At 40.8% G+C, this 12,005-nt stretch overlaps 1 pseudogene; it reads right to left on the bottom strand.

Moving 5' to 3' along the window:
* Window positions 1-12,005, bottom strand: part of LOC109484904 — a 94,264-nt pseudogene that overhangs the window by 16,700 nt on the left and 65,559 nt on the right.

Raw genomic sequence — 12,005 nt, 5'->3', positions numbered from 1 at the left:
ACAAGGGGGGTTAAACTACCAAGACACCGCATAAAATTGACATCAGGCTTTAGGAAGGACCTAGCGGTATGGGAGACCTTTGTACAAAAGTGGAATGGCAAATCTTTCTTTCTGAAGGAAGACTGGGAAAGTCGAGAGACGGTAGAGATATACACAGATGCATCGGGAACAGAAGGTTTTGGTGGTTTTTTCTAGTAGGGCAGTGGTTTAATGGTCCATGGCCAGAACAATACAAACTTACCAGTGGAAAGGCAGGACTGAGCATTGAATGGCAGGAATTGTACCCCATTAGAGTAGCGTGTGCCCTGTGGGGTCTTACTTTCAGCTCAAGAGAGTAACAGTTTGGTGTGACAATGAATCAGTGGTTGCCATTATCAATACTATGAAGTCCAAAGTGCCAGAAATCATGGACCTAGTCAGACCAATTGTAGCCCAGTCTTTGGAACAAAACTTTGTCTTAAATGCTGTACATTTAGCAAGTGAAGAGAACGGTATAGCTGATGCACTATCCCGGTTTCAGATGGACAGATTCAGACAACTGGCCCCCCAAGCTGCCCCAGTTTCTTGCTCCATCCCCGAATCACTGATGCTGACTTAAGAAGACGAGCTCAAGAATATTTCCTAGCAGCTCTAAAACCCAAGACAAGAAAAACTTACTCCACTGGGGTATCACAGTTTCTTCAGTTCTGTCTAAAACATCAACTTTGGGACCAGAAGGGCAATATCTTACCAGCTTCAGAACATACAATAGTGTACTTTATACTTTCCTTGACCCAGACTGTTTCGTATGGCACCATTAATGTTTATCTGAGTGCAGTACGTAATATGCATCTAGAACAAGGCTGGGAGGATCCTGCGAAGGATTCCTTTCTTGTAAGTCGCATTGTACAAGGGATCAGAAATTCAAAGGGCCAGAAACCAGTGAGAATACGCTTGCCAGTAACACTCACAATCTTGCAGGGGCTATGTAGCAAAATGGATCTCATCTTCCAGAGGGACCCATATGATAGATTGGTGATGAAAGCAGCATTCCTGTTGGCATTTTTTGGCTTCATGAGGGTGGGGGAATTCACTTGTGACTCATGGAAGCAGTTCAATCCAGACCTCCATCTACAATGGCAGGATGTCACTTTTGTGCCACATGTGTATCAACCCAACTACGTCCAAATTCTTATTAAGGGGTCAAAGACTGACCCAGGGAGAAAAGGGGTACCTATTGTATTGGGTCAAACCTACACAGCTTCATGCCCAGTTAAAACCTTAAGAGAGCTATACCTTTCAAGACAGCACAAGGAGGGTCCACTGTTTAGGTTCTGGAATGGAGCATTCCTGACAAGGGCAAAACTGACTAAGATCTTGAGAGAAGCATTGAATATGTTAGGTATCAATGCCAGCCACTATGCCTCTCATTCATTTCGGAAAGGAGCTGCTACAACAGCAGCAGAAAAAGGACCTGCCAGCATGGTTAATTCAAATACTTGGGACGGTGGACATCTGAGTGTTACAAGCTGTATATCTCACTGGCAACAGGCCAACTAAAAGATGTGGCAGCTACCATGGCAGGTACCATGTGATTATGTGATGGGGGGAAGGTACCAAGGAATCTTGCTACCTTGTGGGCGAAATTTGTGCTGGAAGTGAGCACAAAACCCCCCATCTCACAAATGTAAGCATGTCAAAGAGAGATGGAAATGGGTAGCACTGAAGACCTGGCACCTTGCCCCCGATTTCTGCCACAAAGAAGTGTGTGTTGTCATGTTTGTGTTTGTATGTACCAGGTAGTATCTTAGGATAGAGCTGGGTGAACGATAATTAAGCTATTGTTTTACTCGGGCCCGTGTCAAATGCATATAGGTCAATGTTAGTCTGGTAACCTGGTAAACAGTATCTTTCACGGTACTCGACGCGCTTCTCGCCCGCCCAGTAAATTTAGCGCAAGTGTGCGAGTATGAGATGGGGCTCAATTAGTTCCCTGCCAATCAACATTCAATTTTACGCCTTTGAAACAAACTAAAAAAAGAGATTGCAGTTCTGGAAGTTTCTGAAAAACATCTGCAGAAGACTATTTTTGCGTAATTTATTAAACATTAAACGATAGCAGAATGGTAAATCTTCATTATAATGATGGCAACGAAAAGTTGCATATTTTATAATAATGTAATTACCAGACCTTTAGATATATGAAGGCAGATTGTGTTAAAGTGTCCGTCTTTTCATCCTACCAAACCTACATTCCTTCTGCCTATATCGTCTAATGACATACTCAAGAAAACTCTGGCAAAGACGCCGTTAGTCACTGAGAAAAAGGAGTGGATGCTTTACGCCAAAAAGCAGTTACTCAGTGACGAAGTGACGAAAGCTAGTGGATACTACCTGAAACGTCTGACGTTTTCAAAATCATATCCAGTAGCTTGAGTAACTGCTTTTTGGCGTATCAAATTACCTGGATGTCTAACCTTCATCGACGTATAGTGGATGCTTCTTGGAACGTCTGTTATCAAACTCTATCCAGTCTCGTGAGTAACAGTTTTCTTGTGTATTTTACCAGGCATTTTGCTCCAGTACGAAGCGTATCCCATACACTGATTGGTATTGGACTTCCGTCACCAAACATATATACTGTAAACATATATTCCCTACCACAAAAAACAATTTTACTACTAAAATCAAAGAACCCACATATTATAGAAGAAGTGGGTAAATTCGTCTTCCATTGCCGAAAAAGAAGAAGTCAAACCCAGTAAAACTAGTACCATGTATGTTGTAGAATATAGTATAATGCTAGACGTAGATATAGTCTCACATACCACTGTATTTTCTTTGTCATGTTGTTTGTAATCTGCAATTAGCCCTCGGGCAAGAATTTGCAATAAACTTTCAATATAAACAAATGTATACCTGAGGCAACCTGGGGTATGCTGAGTCCAGCAAGTGTCAGAATACAGACTGCCCTCAGCAAAGTCCTGTGGCCGTCCATTCTTCCTGAAAATAAAACATTTGAGAAATTGTCATGCAAGAGTTTGAAAGAAAACAATTACTAGAATGTTGCATGTTATCGATGGTATAGCCATATGTAACACACAATATGTATTTTATGTCTTTGTACTTTGGGTAATTATGGCCGACAGCTTACAGTAATCTGTTCATTTTGTCCCAAAAAAATGTATGGTGTCCGCAGACCAATAGAAAATAGTTTATTAGTAAGAATGAAAACGCTCTTGCTACAAATGAACTCAACGTTCTGAAACATGTAAGAAGGTGGCCTTGTGGCAGTAGTCACTTCAGACTTTGGGACATAAGTACATAAAATGATGTAACTAGAGTTCCCCGATCACATACCTTCGCCAAATGATGTTAATCTTTATGGCTGATAAATTATTGATTATTCACCCTGATTGTGCAAATAGGATCCTCATTTCCATGAATTATATTCAATTTATCATATTCCAAAAAGCAGTTACTCAAGCAACTAGATATGATTTGGAAATCATATCCAGTTTTTTGAGTAACTGCTTTTTGGCGTATCGTATTACCTGGATGTCTAACCTTCACCGACAAATTTATCATATTCTCAACCAAAAGACAGTCTTATATTAACAAACGGTGCCATTCTATTATTTCCTCATAAAATAAGGTCCTGATTTGAATACAATATGTTTAATGATGTTCACTTTCACTGAACTTTCAAATACCACAAGTATGAAATTCCAGGCAGTTATCATTACATAATTATAAAATTTTCTCATTAATTATGCAAATTAAGTCTTTATTTACATAATCAATATCTGTCTGTATTCCTCTTGTTCTCAATTACCAATGTCACAAACTTCAATAGTCCTTTTATGGATGCAGCTGATTTATAGAATTTCCCCATAAATTATGCAAATTACATCCATATTTGAATAGTTGTGAAATAGTTATATTAAGCATCACGTAAGCTACTGGCATACCAAAAATCACGACGATCCGTCAACCGGTTCTTGAGTTATCCTCTTTTAAATATTCTCAAACGGATAGCTCTGCAGTTCCGGAGCAAGCCGCTAGGGGGCCCAAACTCACGTCACTTCTTCCCCAGCACAAGAGCTACCTACCATCAAAATTTCGTCACCCTAGCATGTCTAGATCACGAGATATCAAAACCGGAAGTTCAGCTGCAGTACCATAACAAGCCGCAAGGGGGTCCAAAATCTAATCATTTCTAGGTCTCATCAAGACCTACCCACCTACCAAGTATCAAGACAATCCATCAAGGCCTTCTCAAGTTATCGTGTTTACAGACACACAGACACACACACACACACACACATACACACACACACACACATACACGAACCTCTAAAAACATAACCTTCTTGGCGAAGGTAATAAATCTCCAGCGTGTAGTGTCCGTATACTGTTTAGTGTCGTATACCATTAAGTGCCATAAGCATGATAACTCTTGTTGTAACAAGTTGCAATTTATTGAAGACCCCTCTGTCTACAAATGTAGTTCTGTCACGCCTTTTAAGTAACATTACTGTGAAGTATTCTTGTCATGTGCCTAATGAGCCATAACTATAGTGTCCGTATACTGAATAAGAACAGAACTTTTCGTCTTCTTTTTCCTTTTATCATGATGATGATCATTCTGGTATACTCAGTTTCATCTTAGTGAAGAGAGAAAAGCCGTGTAAAGTGCATTTCCCAAGGGCACAAGATGGGTGAAATGGCAGGATTTGAACCCTGGACCTCTTGGTTCTGGGCCGAATGCTCAGCCGTTTTGCCACACGACACCACTTTTAAACCGCTTGTCGTTATCCAAAAGTTTTAAAAGCATTATTTAAGATATAACTTATGGTATGATTTTCTGCACTGAAATTTAAAAGTGGAAACATTTGAAAAAATTGACCCACACTGCTCTAGTACCCCCTGTTTTGAAGTAGCCCAGATTACAAAGAAACCATCAGTATTAATTTCCAAGCAGATCATACGGTGACAAGGCAGTACCCTTTGGCCAGAGGAGTATCCATTATGCACACTCCTCTGGCCAATGAATACTGCCTTGTCGAGGTATGATCTGCTTGGAGATCAATCAATATAACCAAGAAGGCTTAAAATTGTACATGTATTTAACCTTCTTGATATAACTGGACAGAAAGTATAGTGTCTGAAAGAAACACCCAGAAACTGGTCAAGAACTAGACAGAAATGCAACAAATATAATCGATGTTTCTTCTATACATAGGAATCAAATTCGGACGATTGTGGAGGCAGAAACAACAGTTACTTTGGAAGGGTCCATTCTGCCATGCCGGGGGTATCATATTGGAACAATGCCATTTCGGATCTATAGGTACCTCTGGATTGGGCTGCGGCAAGGAGACCGCGACTTTCCCAAGCCTAAAAATACTACATTCCGGTTTTTCGGTAAATTAAAAAATCTTTATGAAGCAGTTTAAACTATAATTTCCAACACAAAGGATTGGACGTACCCAAATGTTCGACTGTACTACTATATGGAAACTACACAGTAACGTTATAATATTCCACTGTGCCAAAAAGTAAATTGTATGCCGCGAAGGGAATTTCGATGCAACGTTGACAAAACATCCAAGAGACCCGGAGAATTCTATCTTCAAGACAATATCTTCGACATCATCCTGGTAACGCACTGAAAACTAGAAAGGCCGACATTTGCTGGGTGCAAATACAACATATTTCAGTCATACCCTCCCCATAAAATGAATTGTTCCAAATTCACACCTGTGGAAAAGTAGAACATTTCAAAATGCCGTCTGCACAAAGCGAGTAATTTGCAAAGTCACCCAAGTTTTAAATGGAGCCAGGGAATGGAGCCTTCCTAATTTGACACCAATTGAAAAGATTGTTCCCACTAGTTAAGAATGGACTCTTCCATCTGCCCCATGTCCAAAAACATTTCCACAAAAAATACCTACTTTTGGTGTAATCCACCTGTTCAATATTGAATTTGAAGAAAAAAAAACTCTCTTTAAGAATGAATTCTTGCAGTGACACCATGTTATGTTATGGTACAGTCCAAAACACTTCCACACAAACACAAAATCACTTTTTTTTACAATCATCCATGTCTAAAATTGAATTCTAAAAAATAAGAACTCCCTTACTTTGGCCACACTAATTAAATTTGTTGGTTCTCGGATTCGCCTCTTCATTTTCTTTTCTGATTTGCAAAAAAAAAAAAGGTTCTGGTTCTGAATCAGCTCAAAAATGATTATAATTTGCCCCCTACGTTCAGGAAAGTACTTTTCTTCCTAGTTGTTACAGTTTGTCCATCTATCAATGCATTGGTTTGATTAAAAGTTCAAAATTCATCGTTTAAATATTAATCCAGCTTTTGTTGACTTCATGGCTCCTATTGTTGTATCTGGGGCTATAATAGGATGCCTAGACCTGTTTTTTTTCGCCCTGTGGCTTCACATTTTTTCTGAAAACATCCGAAAACCAACAAATTGAATCGGTGTGGCCTAAGTAGGGGAGTTGTTATTCTTTAGAATTCAATTTTAGACATGGGTGATTGTAAAAAAAGTGATTTTGTGTTTGTGTGGAAGTATTCATGTATGAACATTTTTGTGTGGAACATACAAAAACATTTCCACACAAAATATACTATTTATCTGATCACCACTGTTCAAACTGAATTTTAAACTAGTTATGTAGTTACATGGGTACCGTGATTGCAGCTATGTAAACACTGCGTCAGACATTACACCAAACATTTACAGAGGACGCTGTAATCCTAAGGAACAATGTCAATAAAAGGTCAATGACCTTACCTAATCTCCCTGACAGCTCCATTATCAGCACGTCAGCAGCTAATTTGTTTAAAAGACTAAGGCCCTGTTCATATGAAGTCAGTGAAGGCGCTTTACATGTGGTTTACCCCGAAGCCGGTTTCAAGTGGCTGCATCTGAACGTTCCAAATCACATTAAAAGCGCCTCGATCCCAAGCCACTTCTAGAGGTGGTTTCGAATCGGTTTTCCCACATCGCGATTCGCGTCTGAACGCAATGTGATTTCAATGTGACTTTACCTGGTCATGGCTTACTTGATGATATTAACCAATACCAAAATTTACGAGGCAGCAACTTAAAGAGCAGTAATGGTCAAATAAATTGCGTCCGATCTAGGGCGAGCTTCACCGCCTCTGGCGGGACCACGTCGGCATTTGGCCGAGATACGCTGGGAGGGGGGCATCAGCAAGCAGGTCGTTGACCTCTGACATTAATAACACGCTACCTTGAAGTTGCGTGTTTTCATCAAACAACAATGAATGCAGTTTCGGAGAATCGTGATCGGACACGGTTTGAAAGGAATGTATCGCACGTGGACCAGATGTAAGGAATGCGAGTTACCCGAATCGCGGTTCGGGTGGTTTCATATGAATAAGGCCTAAGTTTCACTGCTGTAAACACGCACCTTTCCTGACCAATACTTGTAAAAGACAAGGAAATTGTTCCTATTATTACTATGTGCCACCCGCAGGTGTTCTTTTAGCAGATAATTTCATTATGCACTGGTGGAGAAAGACCACAATCTTCCCCACCAACATCTGCTTGGAGAGTACGTGCCCAGGCGTTAACACACGGAGAAGAACCGTCCCCGGGAGACGGTTAAACGACCCGGGTACATTAGGTACAATGTACAAGGTTCGTGCTGGGCAAAGGGCGATTCACAACAGTTCTTTTCATCTCCAAGGCAGACATGTACTAAATCCGACATGTAATAAACCCAAACTTTATCCACTTTATCCGTTCAAAAACATACTGACAAGTATGAAGAATTTGAGCTCAAGCAAGTGAAACATTATGGAAATTTATGACACTTCCCCACACCTTTTCAGCATTATATGATACATTTATACGTCGACGAAGGCCAGGCATCCAAGTTACGTAATACGAAATGGGTCAAATAACTGGATAAAGTCGGTATAAACAGACATGTTGTACTCCCCAAGTTGTACTTTGATCCATCCCGCTATAAGCGTTTATCCCCATACGCTGCAGGTACTAGGTCAGCATTATATGAAATGTTGATTTTGGCCAGGCTTTCCCCTACTGTAACAGTGTACAATGTACTTTACGTATGGATATCACAACCCCGACACCTGAATGGGTTCGTTCCTGTCTCAATTATCACTACTATGTATGAATTCAGACATTTAACATTGAGATGAAGAAACTCTGGTACCTTGTTTCAGCGCTGTGCTCTGCAGGCGGACCGGTCGACCCTACCGCTGCTGAGGAAATGTGGCACTTCTCTCGGCGACTTGCGCGGACGGCCAGCGGAAATGCCACTTGTGGCGCCGTGCCCACCGAGTCTTATCCGAAAGCTGGCGGAAGTCGAGAACTGTCAGCTAAGGGCTAAGTCAGCTAAAGGCTAATGCCCTTCCTCAGCGTCTCCAAGTAAAGCTTCCCTCAATTATTGCTCACCAAGCCGTGCCGTTTCCTCTCCTTGCGCCGGGGCCAGTTCCAGGAATTGTGTAGCCTGGAGTCCAGCCTTGTTAGCAGACCAGGATTTGTGGCGTTCACCATTGTTTGCGGACAGTAAACTCGGCTAGAGTTGTGGTGGATATTTATTAGCCTTGGAGGAGTGCCAATAAGCGCTTTTTACACGGGCTAGGACAGAGGGAGTTTTGCCGCGAAGGAATATAACATGCGTCACCCCGCGGCAAAACTTTAAACATCGCGGATCAGCACTTCACCGAAAATTAACGCCCGCTGTCGCCGCACAAGTCTGTTAAGTCTACATATTTATAACCTTCGTCAAGGAGGTTATGTTTTCCTAGGTGTTCGTGTGCGTGCGTGTGTGTGTGTATGTGTGTGTGTTGATATTTGGTATTAAAGTGGGTAGGTCTTGATGTGAGCTAGATGTGATATGATTTTGAGACCCATGGCGTCTTGTTATGGTACTGCAGCGGAGCTTACAGTTTCGATATCTCGTGATCTGGACATGCTTTGGGCTTTATTTTAGGTGGTAGATAGCTCTTGAGTGACATGAGTTGGTCCCCTAGCAGCTTGTCCTGTAAGCTGTGGCGTTTTTGTTGAAATCTTTGAAAGGGGATATTAATAAGAGGTCAACGGATCATCACCAGCCCCCGCTGCCTGTGGCCCACGAGTATTGTATTGTTTGCAATTTCAATAAATCAAATCAAATCATGATTATGTGTATTATGTGTATGTTACGTATGAGCTTGATACTTGACATAATGAGATGACAGTTATGCAAATCAGAACCTAATTTGCATAATCAAGGAAATTTTATAGAATGATTCGCCTCGTTTCCTGATAGGACACTATAGGGCCTTATTGCCTGCGCCAGGAGGGTTATGTTTTGTGGAGCGCGTGTCTGTGTATCTACATCTGTGTGTTAACACGGTATTAAACTAGAAAGGTAACATTTCAAAAGCAAATGCATAATGTTTACCTTCGCATATGGTGTGACTGTTAATTCCTACTCAAACACATTCACATATATGGTGACAGGTGTCTACATTGTAAATCCCTCCTACTATAAAATTGCAACATTATATAACCCAACACCGGTTACCATGGTGAGAAACAGAGGCCAATGTTTGGAATGGAAGAAACAGCGAAAACAATATGTTTTTCTTCGGTAAACATAACTTAGAAGGCAAAGCTGGAATGTCTTGGTATTTGGATATTGGAGACACCTTGATGATTAGATTTTTGGCCCCCTGGCGGCTTGTTCTGGAACTGCAGCATATATTTCCGTTTTGATCCCTTACTTACTATATATAGGGTCAATAATTTTGAATGGTGGGTAGGTCTTGTGCTCCGGGAAAGTCGACGTGACAAACTAGCGGATAATTTGTATAATTATGTCTTATGTCATCATTTACATGCAAGCTAAGTACGTGTACCAAAATCAAGACAATTCGTCAAACCCTTATTGAGTTACAACCCTCAAGTTTCAAACTTCATTGGCCCCTGCACTGTAAAACAAGCCGCTAGGGGGCCCAAACCCGTACCATATCTTTATGAAGCCTAGAGTTATCTTCCTTTTAAAAGTCATGACCCTAGCATTTCCAGATTAGGCCACACCAAGTAAATTTTATGGATGACGTCCGCGCGCGCATTGATTTTGGCCTGTTCCTGGAAAAAAAAACAAGAAATTCCGCTTCCTGTAACTATGACCAAAGAGTCACGACAGTGCCGCAAATCGTTAGGTTGACGTGAAACCCATAACGTGAAATGGGTAAAGAGCACATGCTTTGTTTCTGCAGGCCTGCAAAAAATGTGATGAAAGAAACAGGACAGGACGATAACTGCTATTCCACCTGATTCATTGCTTTTTTGATGATGAATAACTTCTTGCTTGTTACACTGTGTCACCTCATTCAATTTGTGTCCTAACATTTGTCGTCTCTTAGTTTATTTCTAATCTAGGCATCTTGTTTTTTAGGGCCCTTCTTGTTTTTTTTTGCCCTCTCGCATTACATTTAGGGTCTCCAAAGGACGTCATCCATAAAATTTACTTGGTGTGGCCTTACGAGATTTAAAATCGATCAGTTCTGCTGCTGTCCCTCAGAAGCCTTGAGGTAGTCTTGTTCTCCGTTTTCCCGACACTTACTACTAAGTACTACTACTACTGTAACAATCAATCAATACTTACATGCAGAACTACAAAATATCATAAGGTTCCATCTACGACTTCTCAAGCTTGTCCACAAACAAGCAAACACACACACTCACACGAATGTGCACACATACACGCAAACACACACACACACACACATACATGCAAACACACACACACACACACACACATACACGCAAACACACACACACACACATACATGACAACACACACACACACACACACATACACGCAAACACACACACACACACATACATGCAAACACACACACACACACACATACATGCAAACACACACACACACAAACGTACATGTACATGCAAACACACACACACATAGTATTACATTGTACACACACACATAAAAATACACACACTTTTATATGAGACTGAGATCTGGTTCTTTATGTTCCTTATTAGTTTTTATTAGGTAAGTCAGCTGGTTATGTAGCCTGGATGCCAGACTGTTGTCAGGGCCAGTACACAGGCCAGCTACTCAGCCAGTTGTTCAGGGTCTGCCTTGGAGGCATGTTAGAGCTGGACAGATGGCCTGGCTCTGGCAACAGTCTGGCACCCAGGCTACTGGTCATGTTCTACAATCATGATCTTAACACAATTCAGAATATCTGGAAAATGCCACAGGCAGTATATTTGCGTCTAAACAATGAGCAAAAGTACGAATTAAAGTTGAGGTGCCCTGTTTAGAGGAACATGAAATTGAAAGGTTCAGGAACAGTACTGTACTAGACTAAGTATGAAAGCACTTCCGACTCAAAAATGTTCTTCAGATAAAGGTGTCCAAATTTCATTAAAGCCTGGCCATTATCTGGTAGTACATGTAGTAACAGCAATGGAGTGAAAAGTGTCCAAAGTAATACTAATACCCCTGGACATATAATGTTCTTATAAAGCTAAAATATAACTTCTATTAGTGTATGCATGGGTTGCATACATGTAGCATCTTCTTCTTTTTTAGCAGTTCAGTCTAACAGACTATAGCAAAGCATAGCAATGATAAAAAAAGTCATTGTAGCAAGTTATCGTACAGCTTTCATGGTAAAACTATAGCTGGCAGCCCTTGTGCAAAAATTATGGCAATGTACACTTAAATATGTACTATGTGGATTATTTCCACTTCAGAAATTATCTATTTATTTATGACATCACAAGATGGCTGAGTTGCCCCTTCAACTTGAAAGAGTTGATTTTCAAGGGGGAACAGCATATGCACAAATAATTCTTTTTTTTTTACTTCATCTTCACCACATTTAAACAAGGCTCAAGAGAGTGAGGGCAGATGTTTGTTGGTCTTAGACTTGAAAAGTTGGGGGAACAATCACGTGGTAGCTTGTTCCATAGTGATGTTGT

The sequence above is a fragment of the Branchiostoma belcheri genome, unplaced genomic scaffold (assembly GCF_001625305.1).
Source record: "Branchiostoma belcheri isolate BF01 breed outbred unplaced genomic scaffold, Haploidv18h27 scaffold71, whole genome shotgun sequence".
NCBI classification, from domain to species: Eukaryota; Metazoa; Chordata; class Leptocardii; order Amphioxiformes; family Branchiostomatidae; genus Branchiostoma; species Branchiostoma belcheri.
Note: the sequence above shows the minus strand (reverse complement) of the source record. Positions and strands in the feature narration are given on the sequence as shown.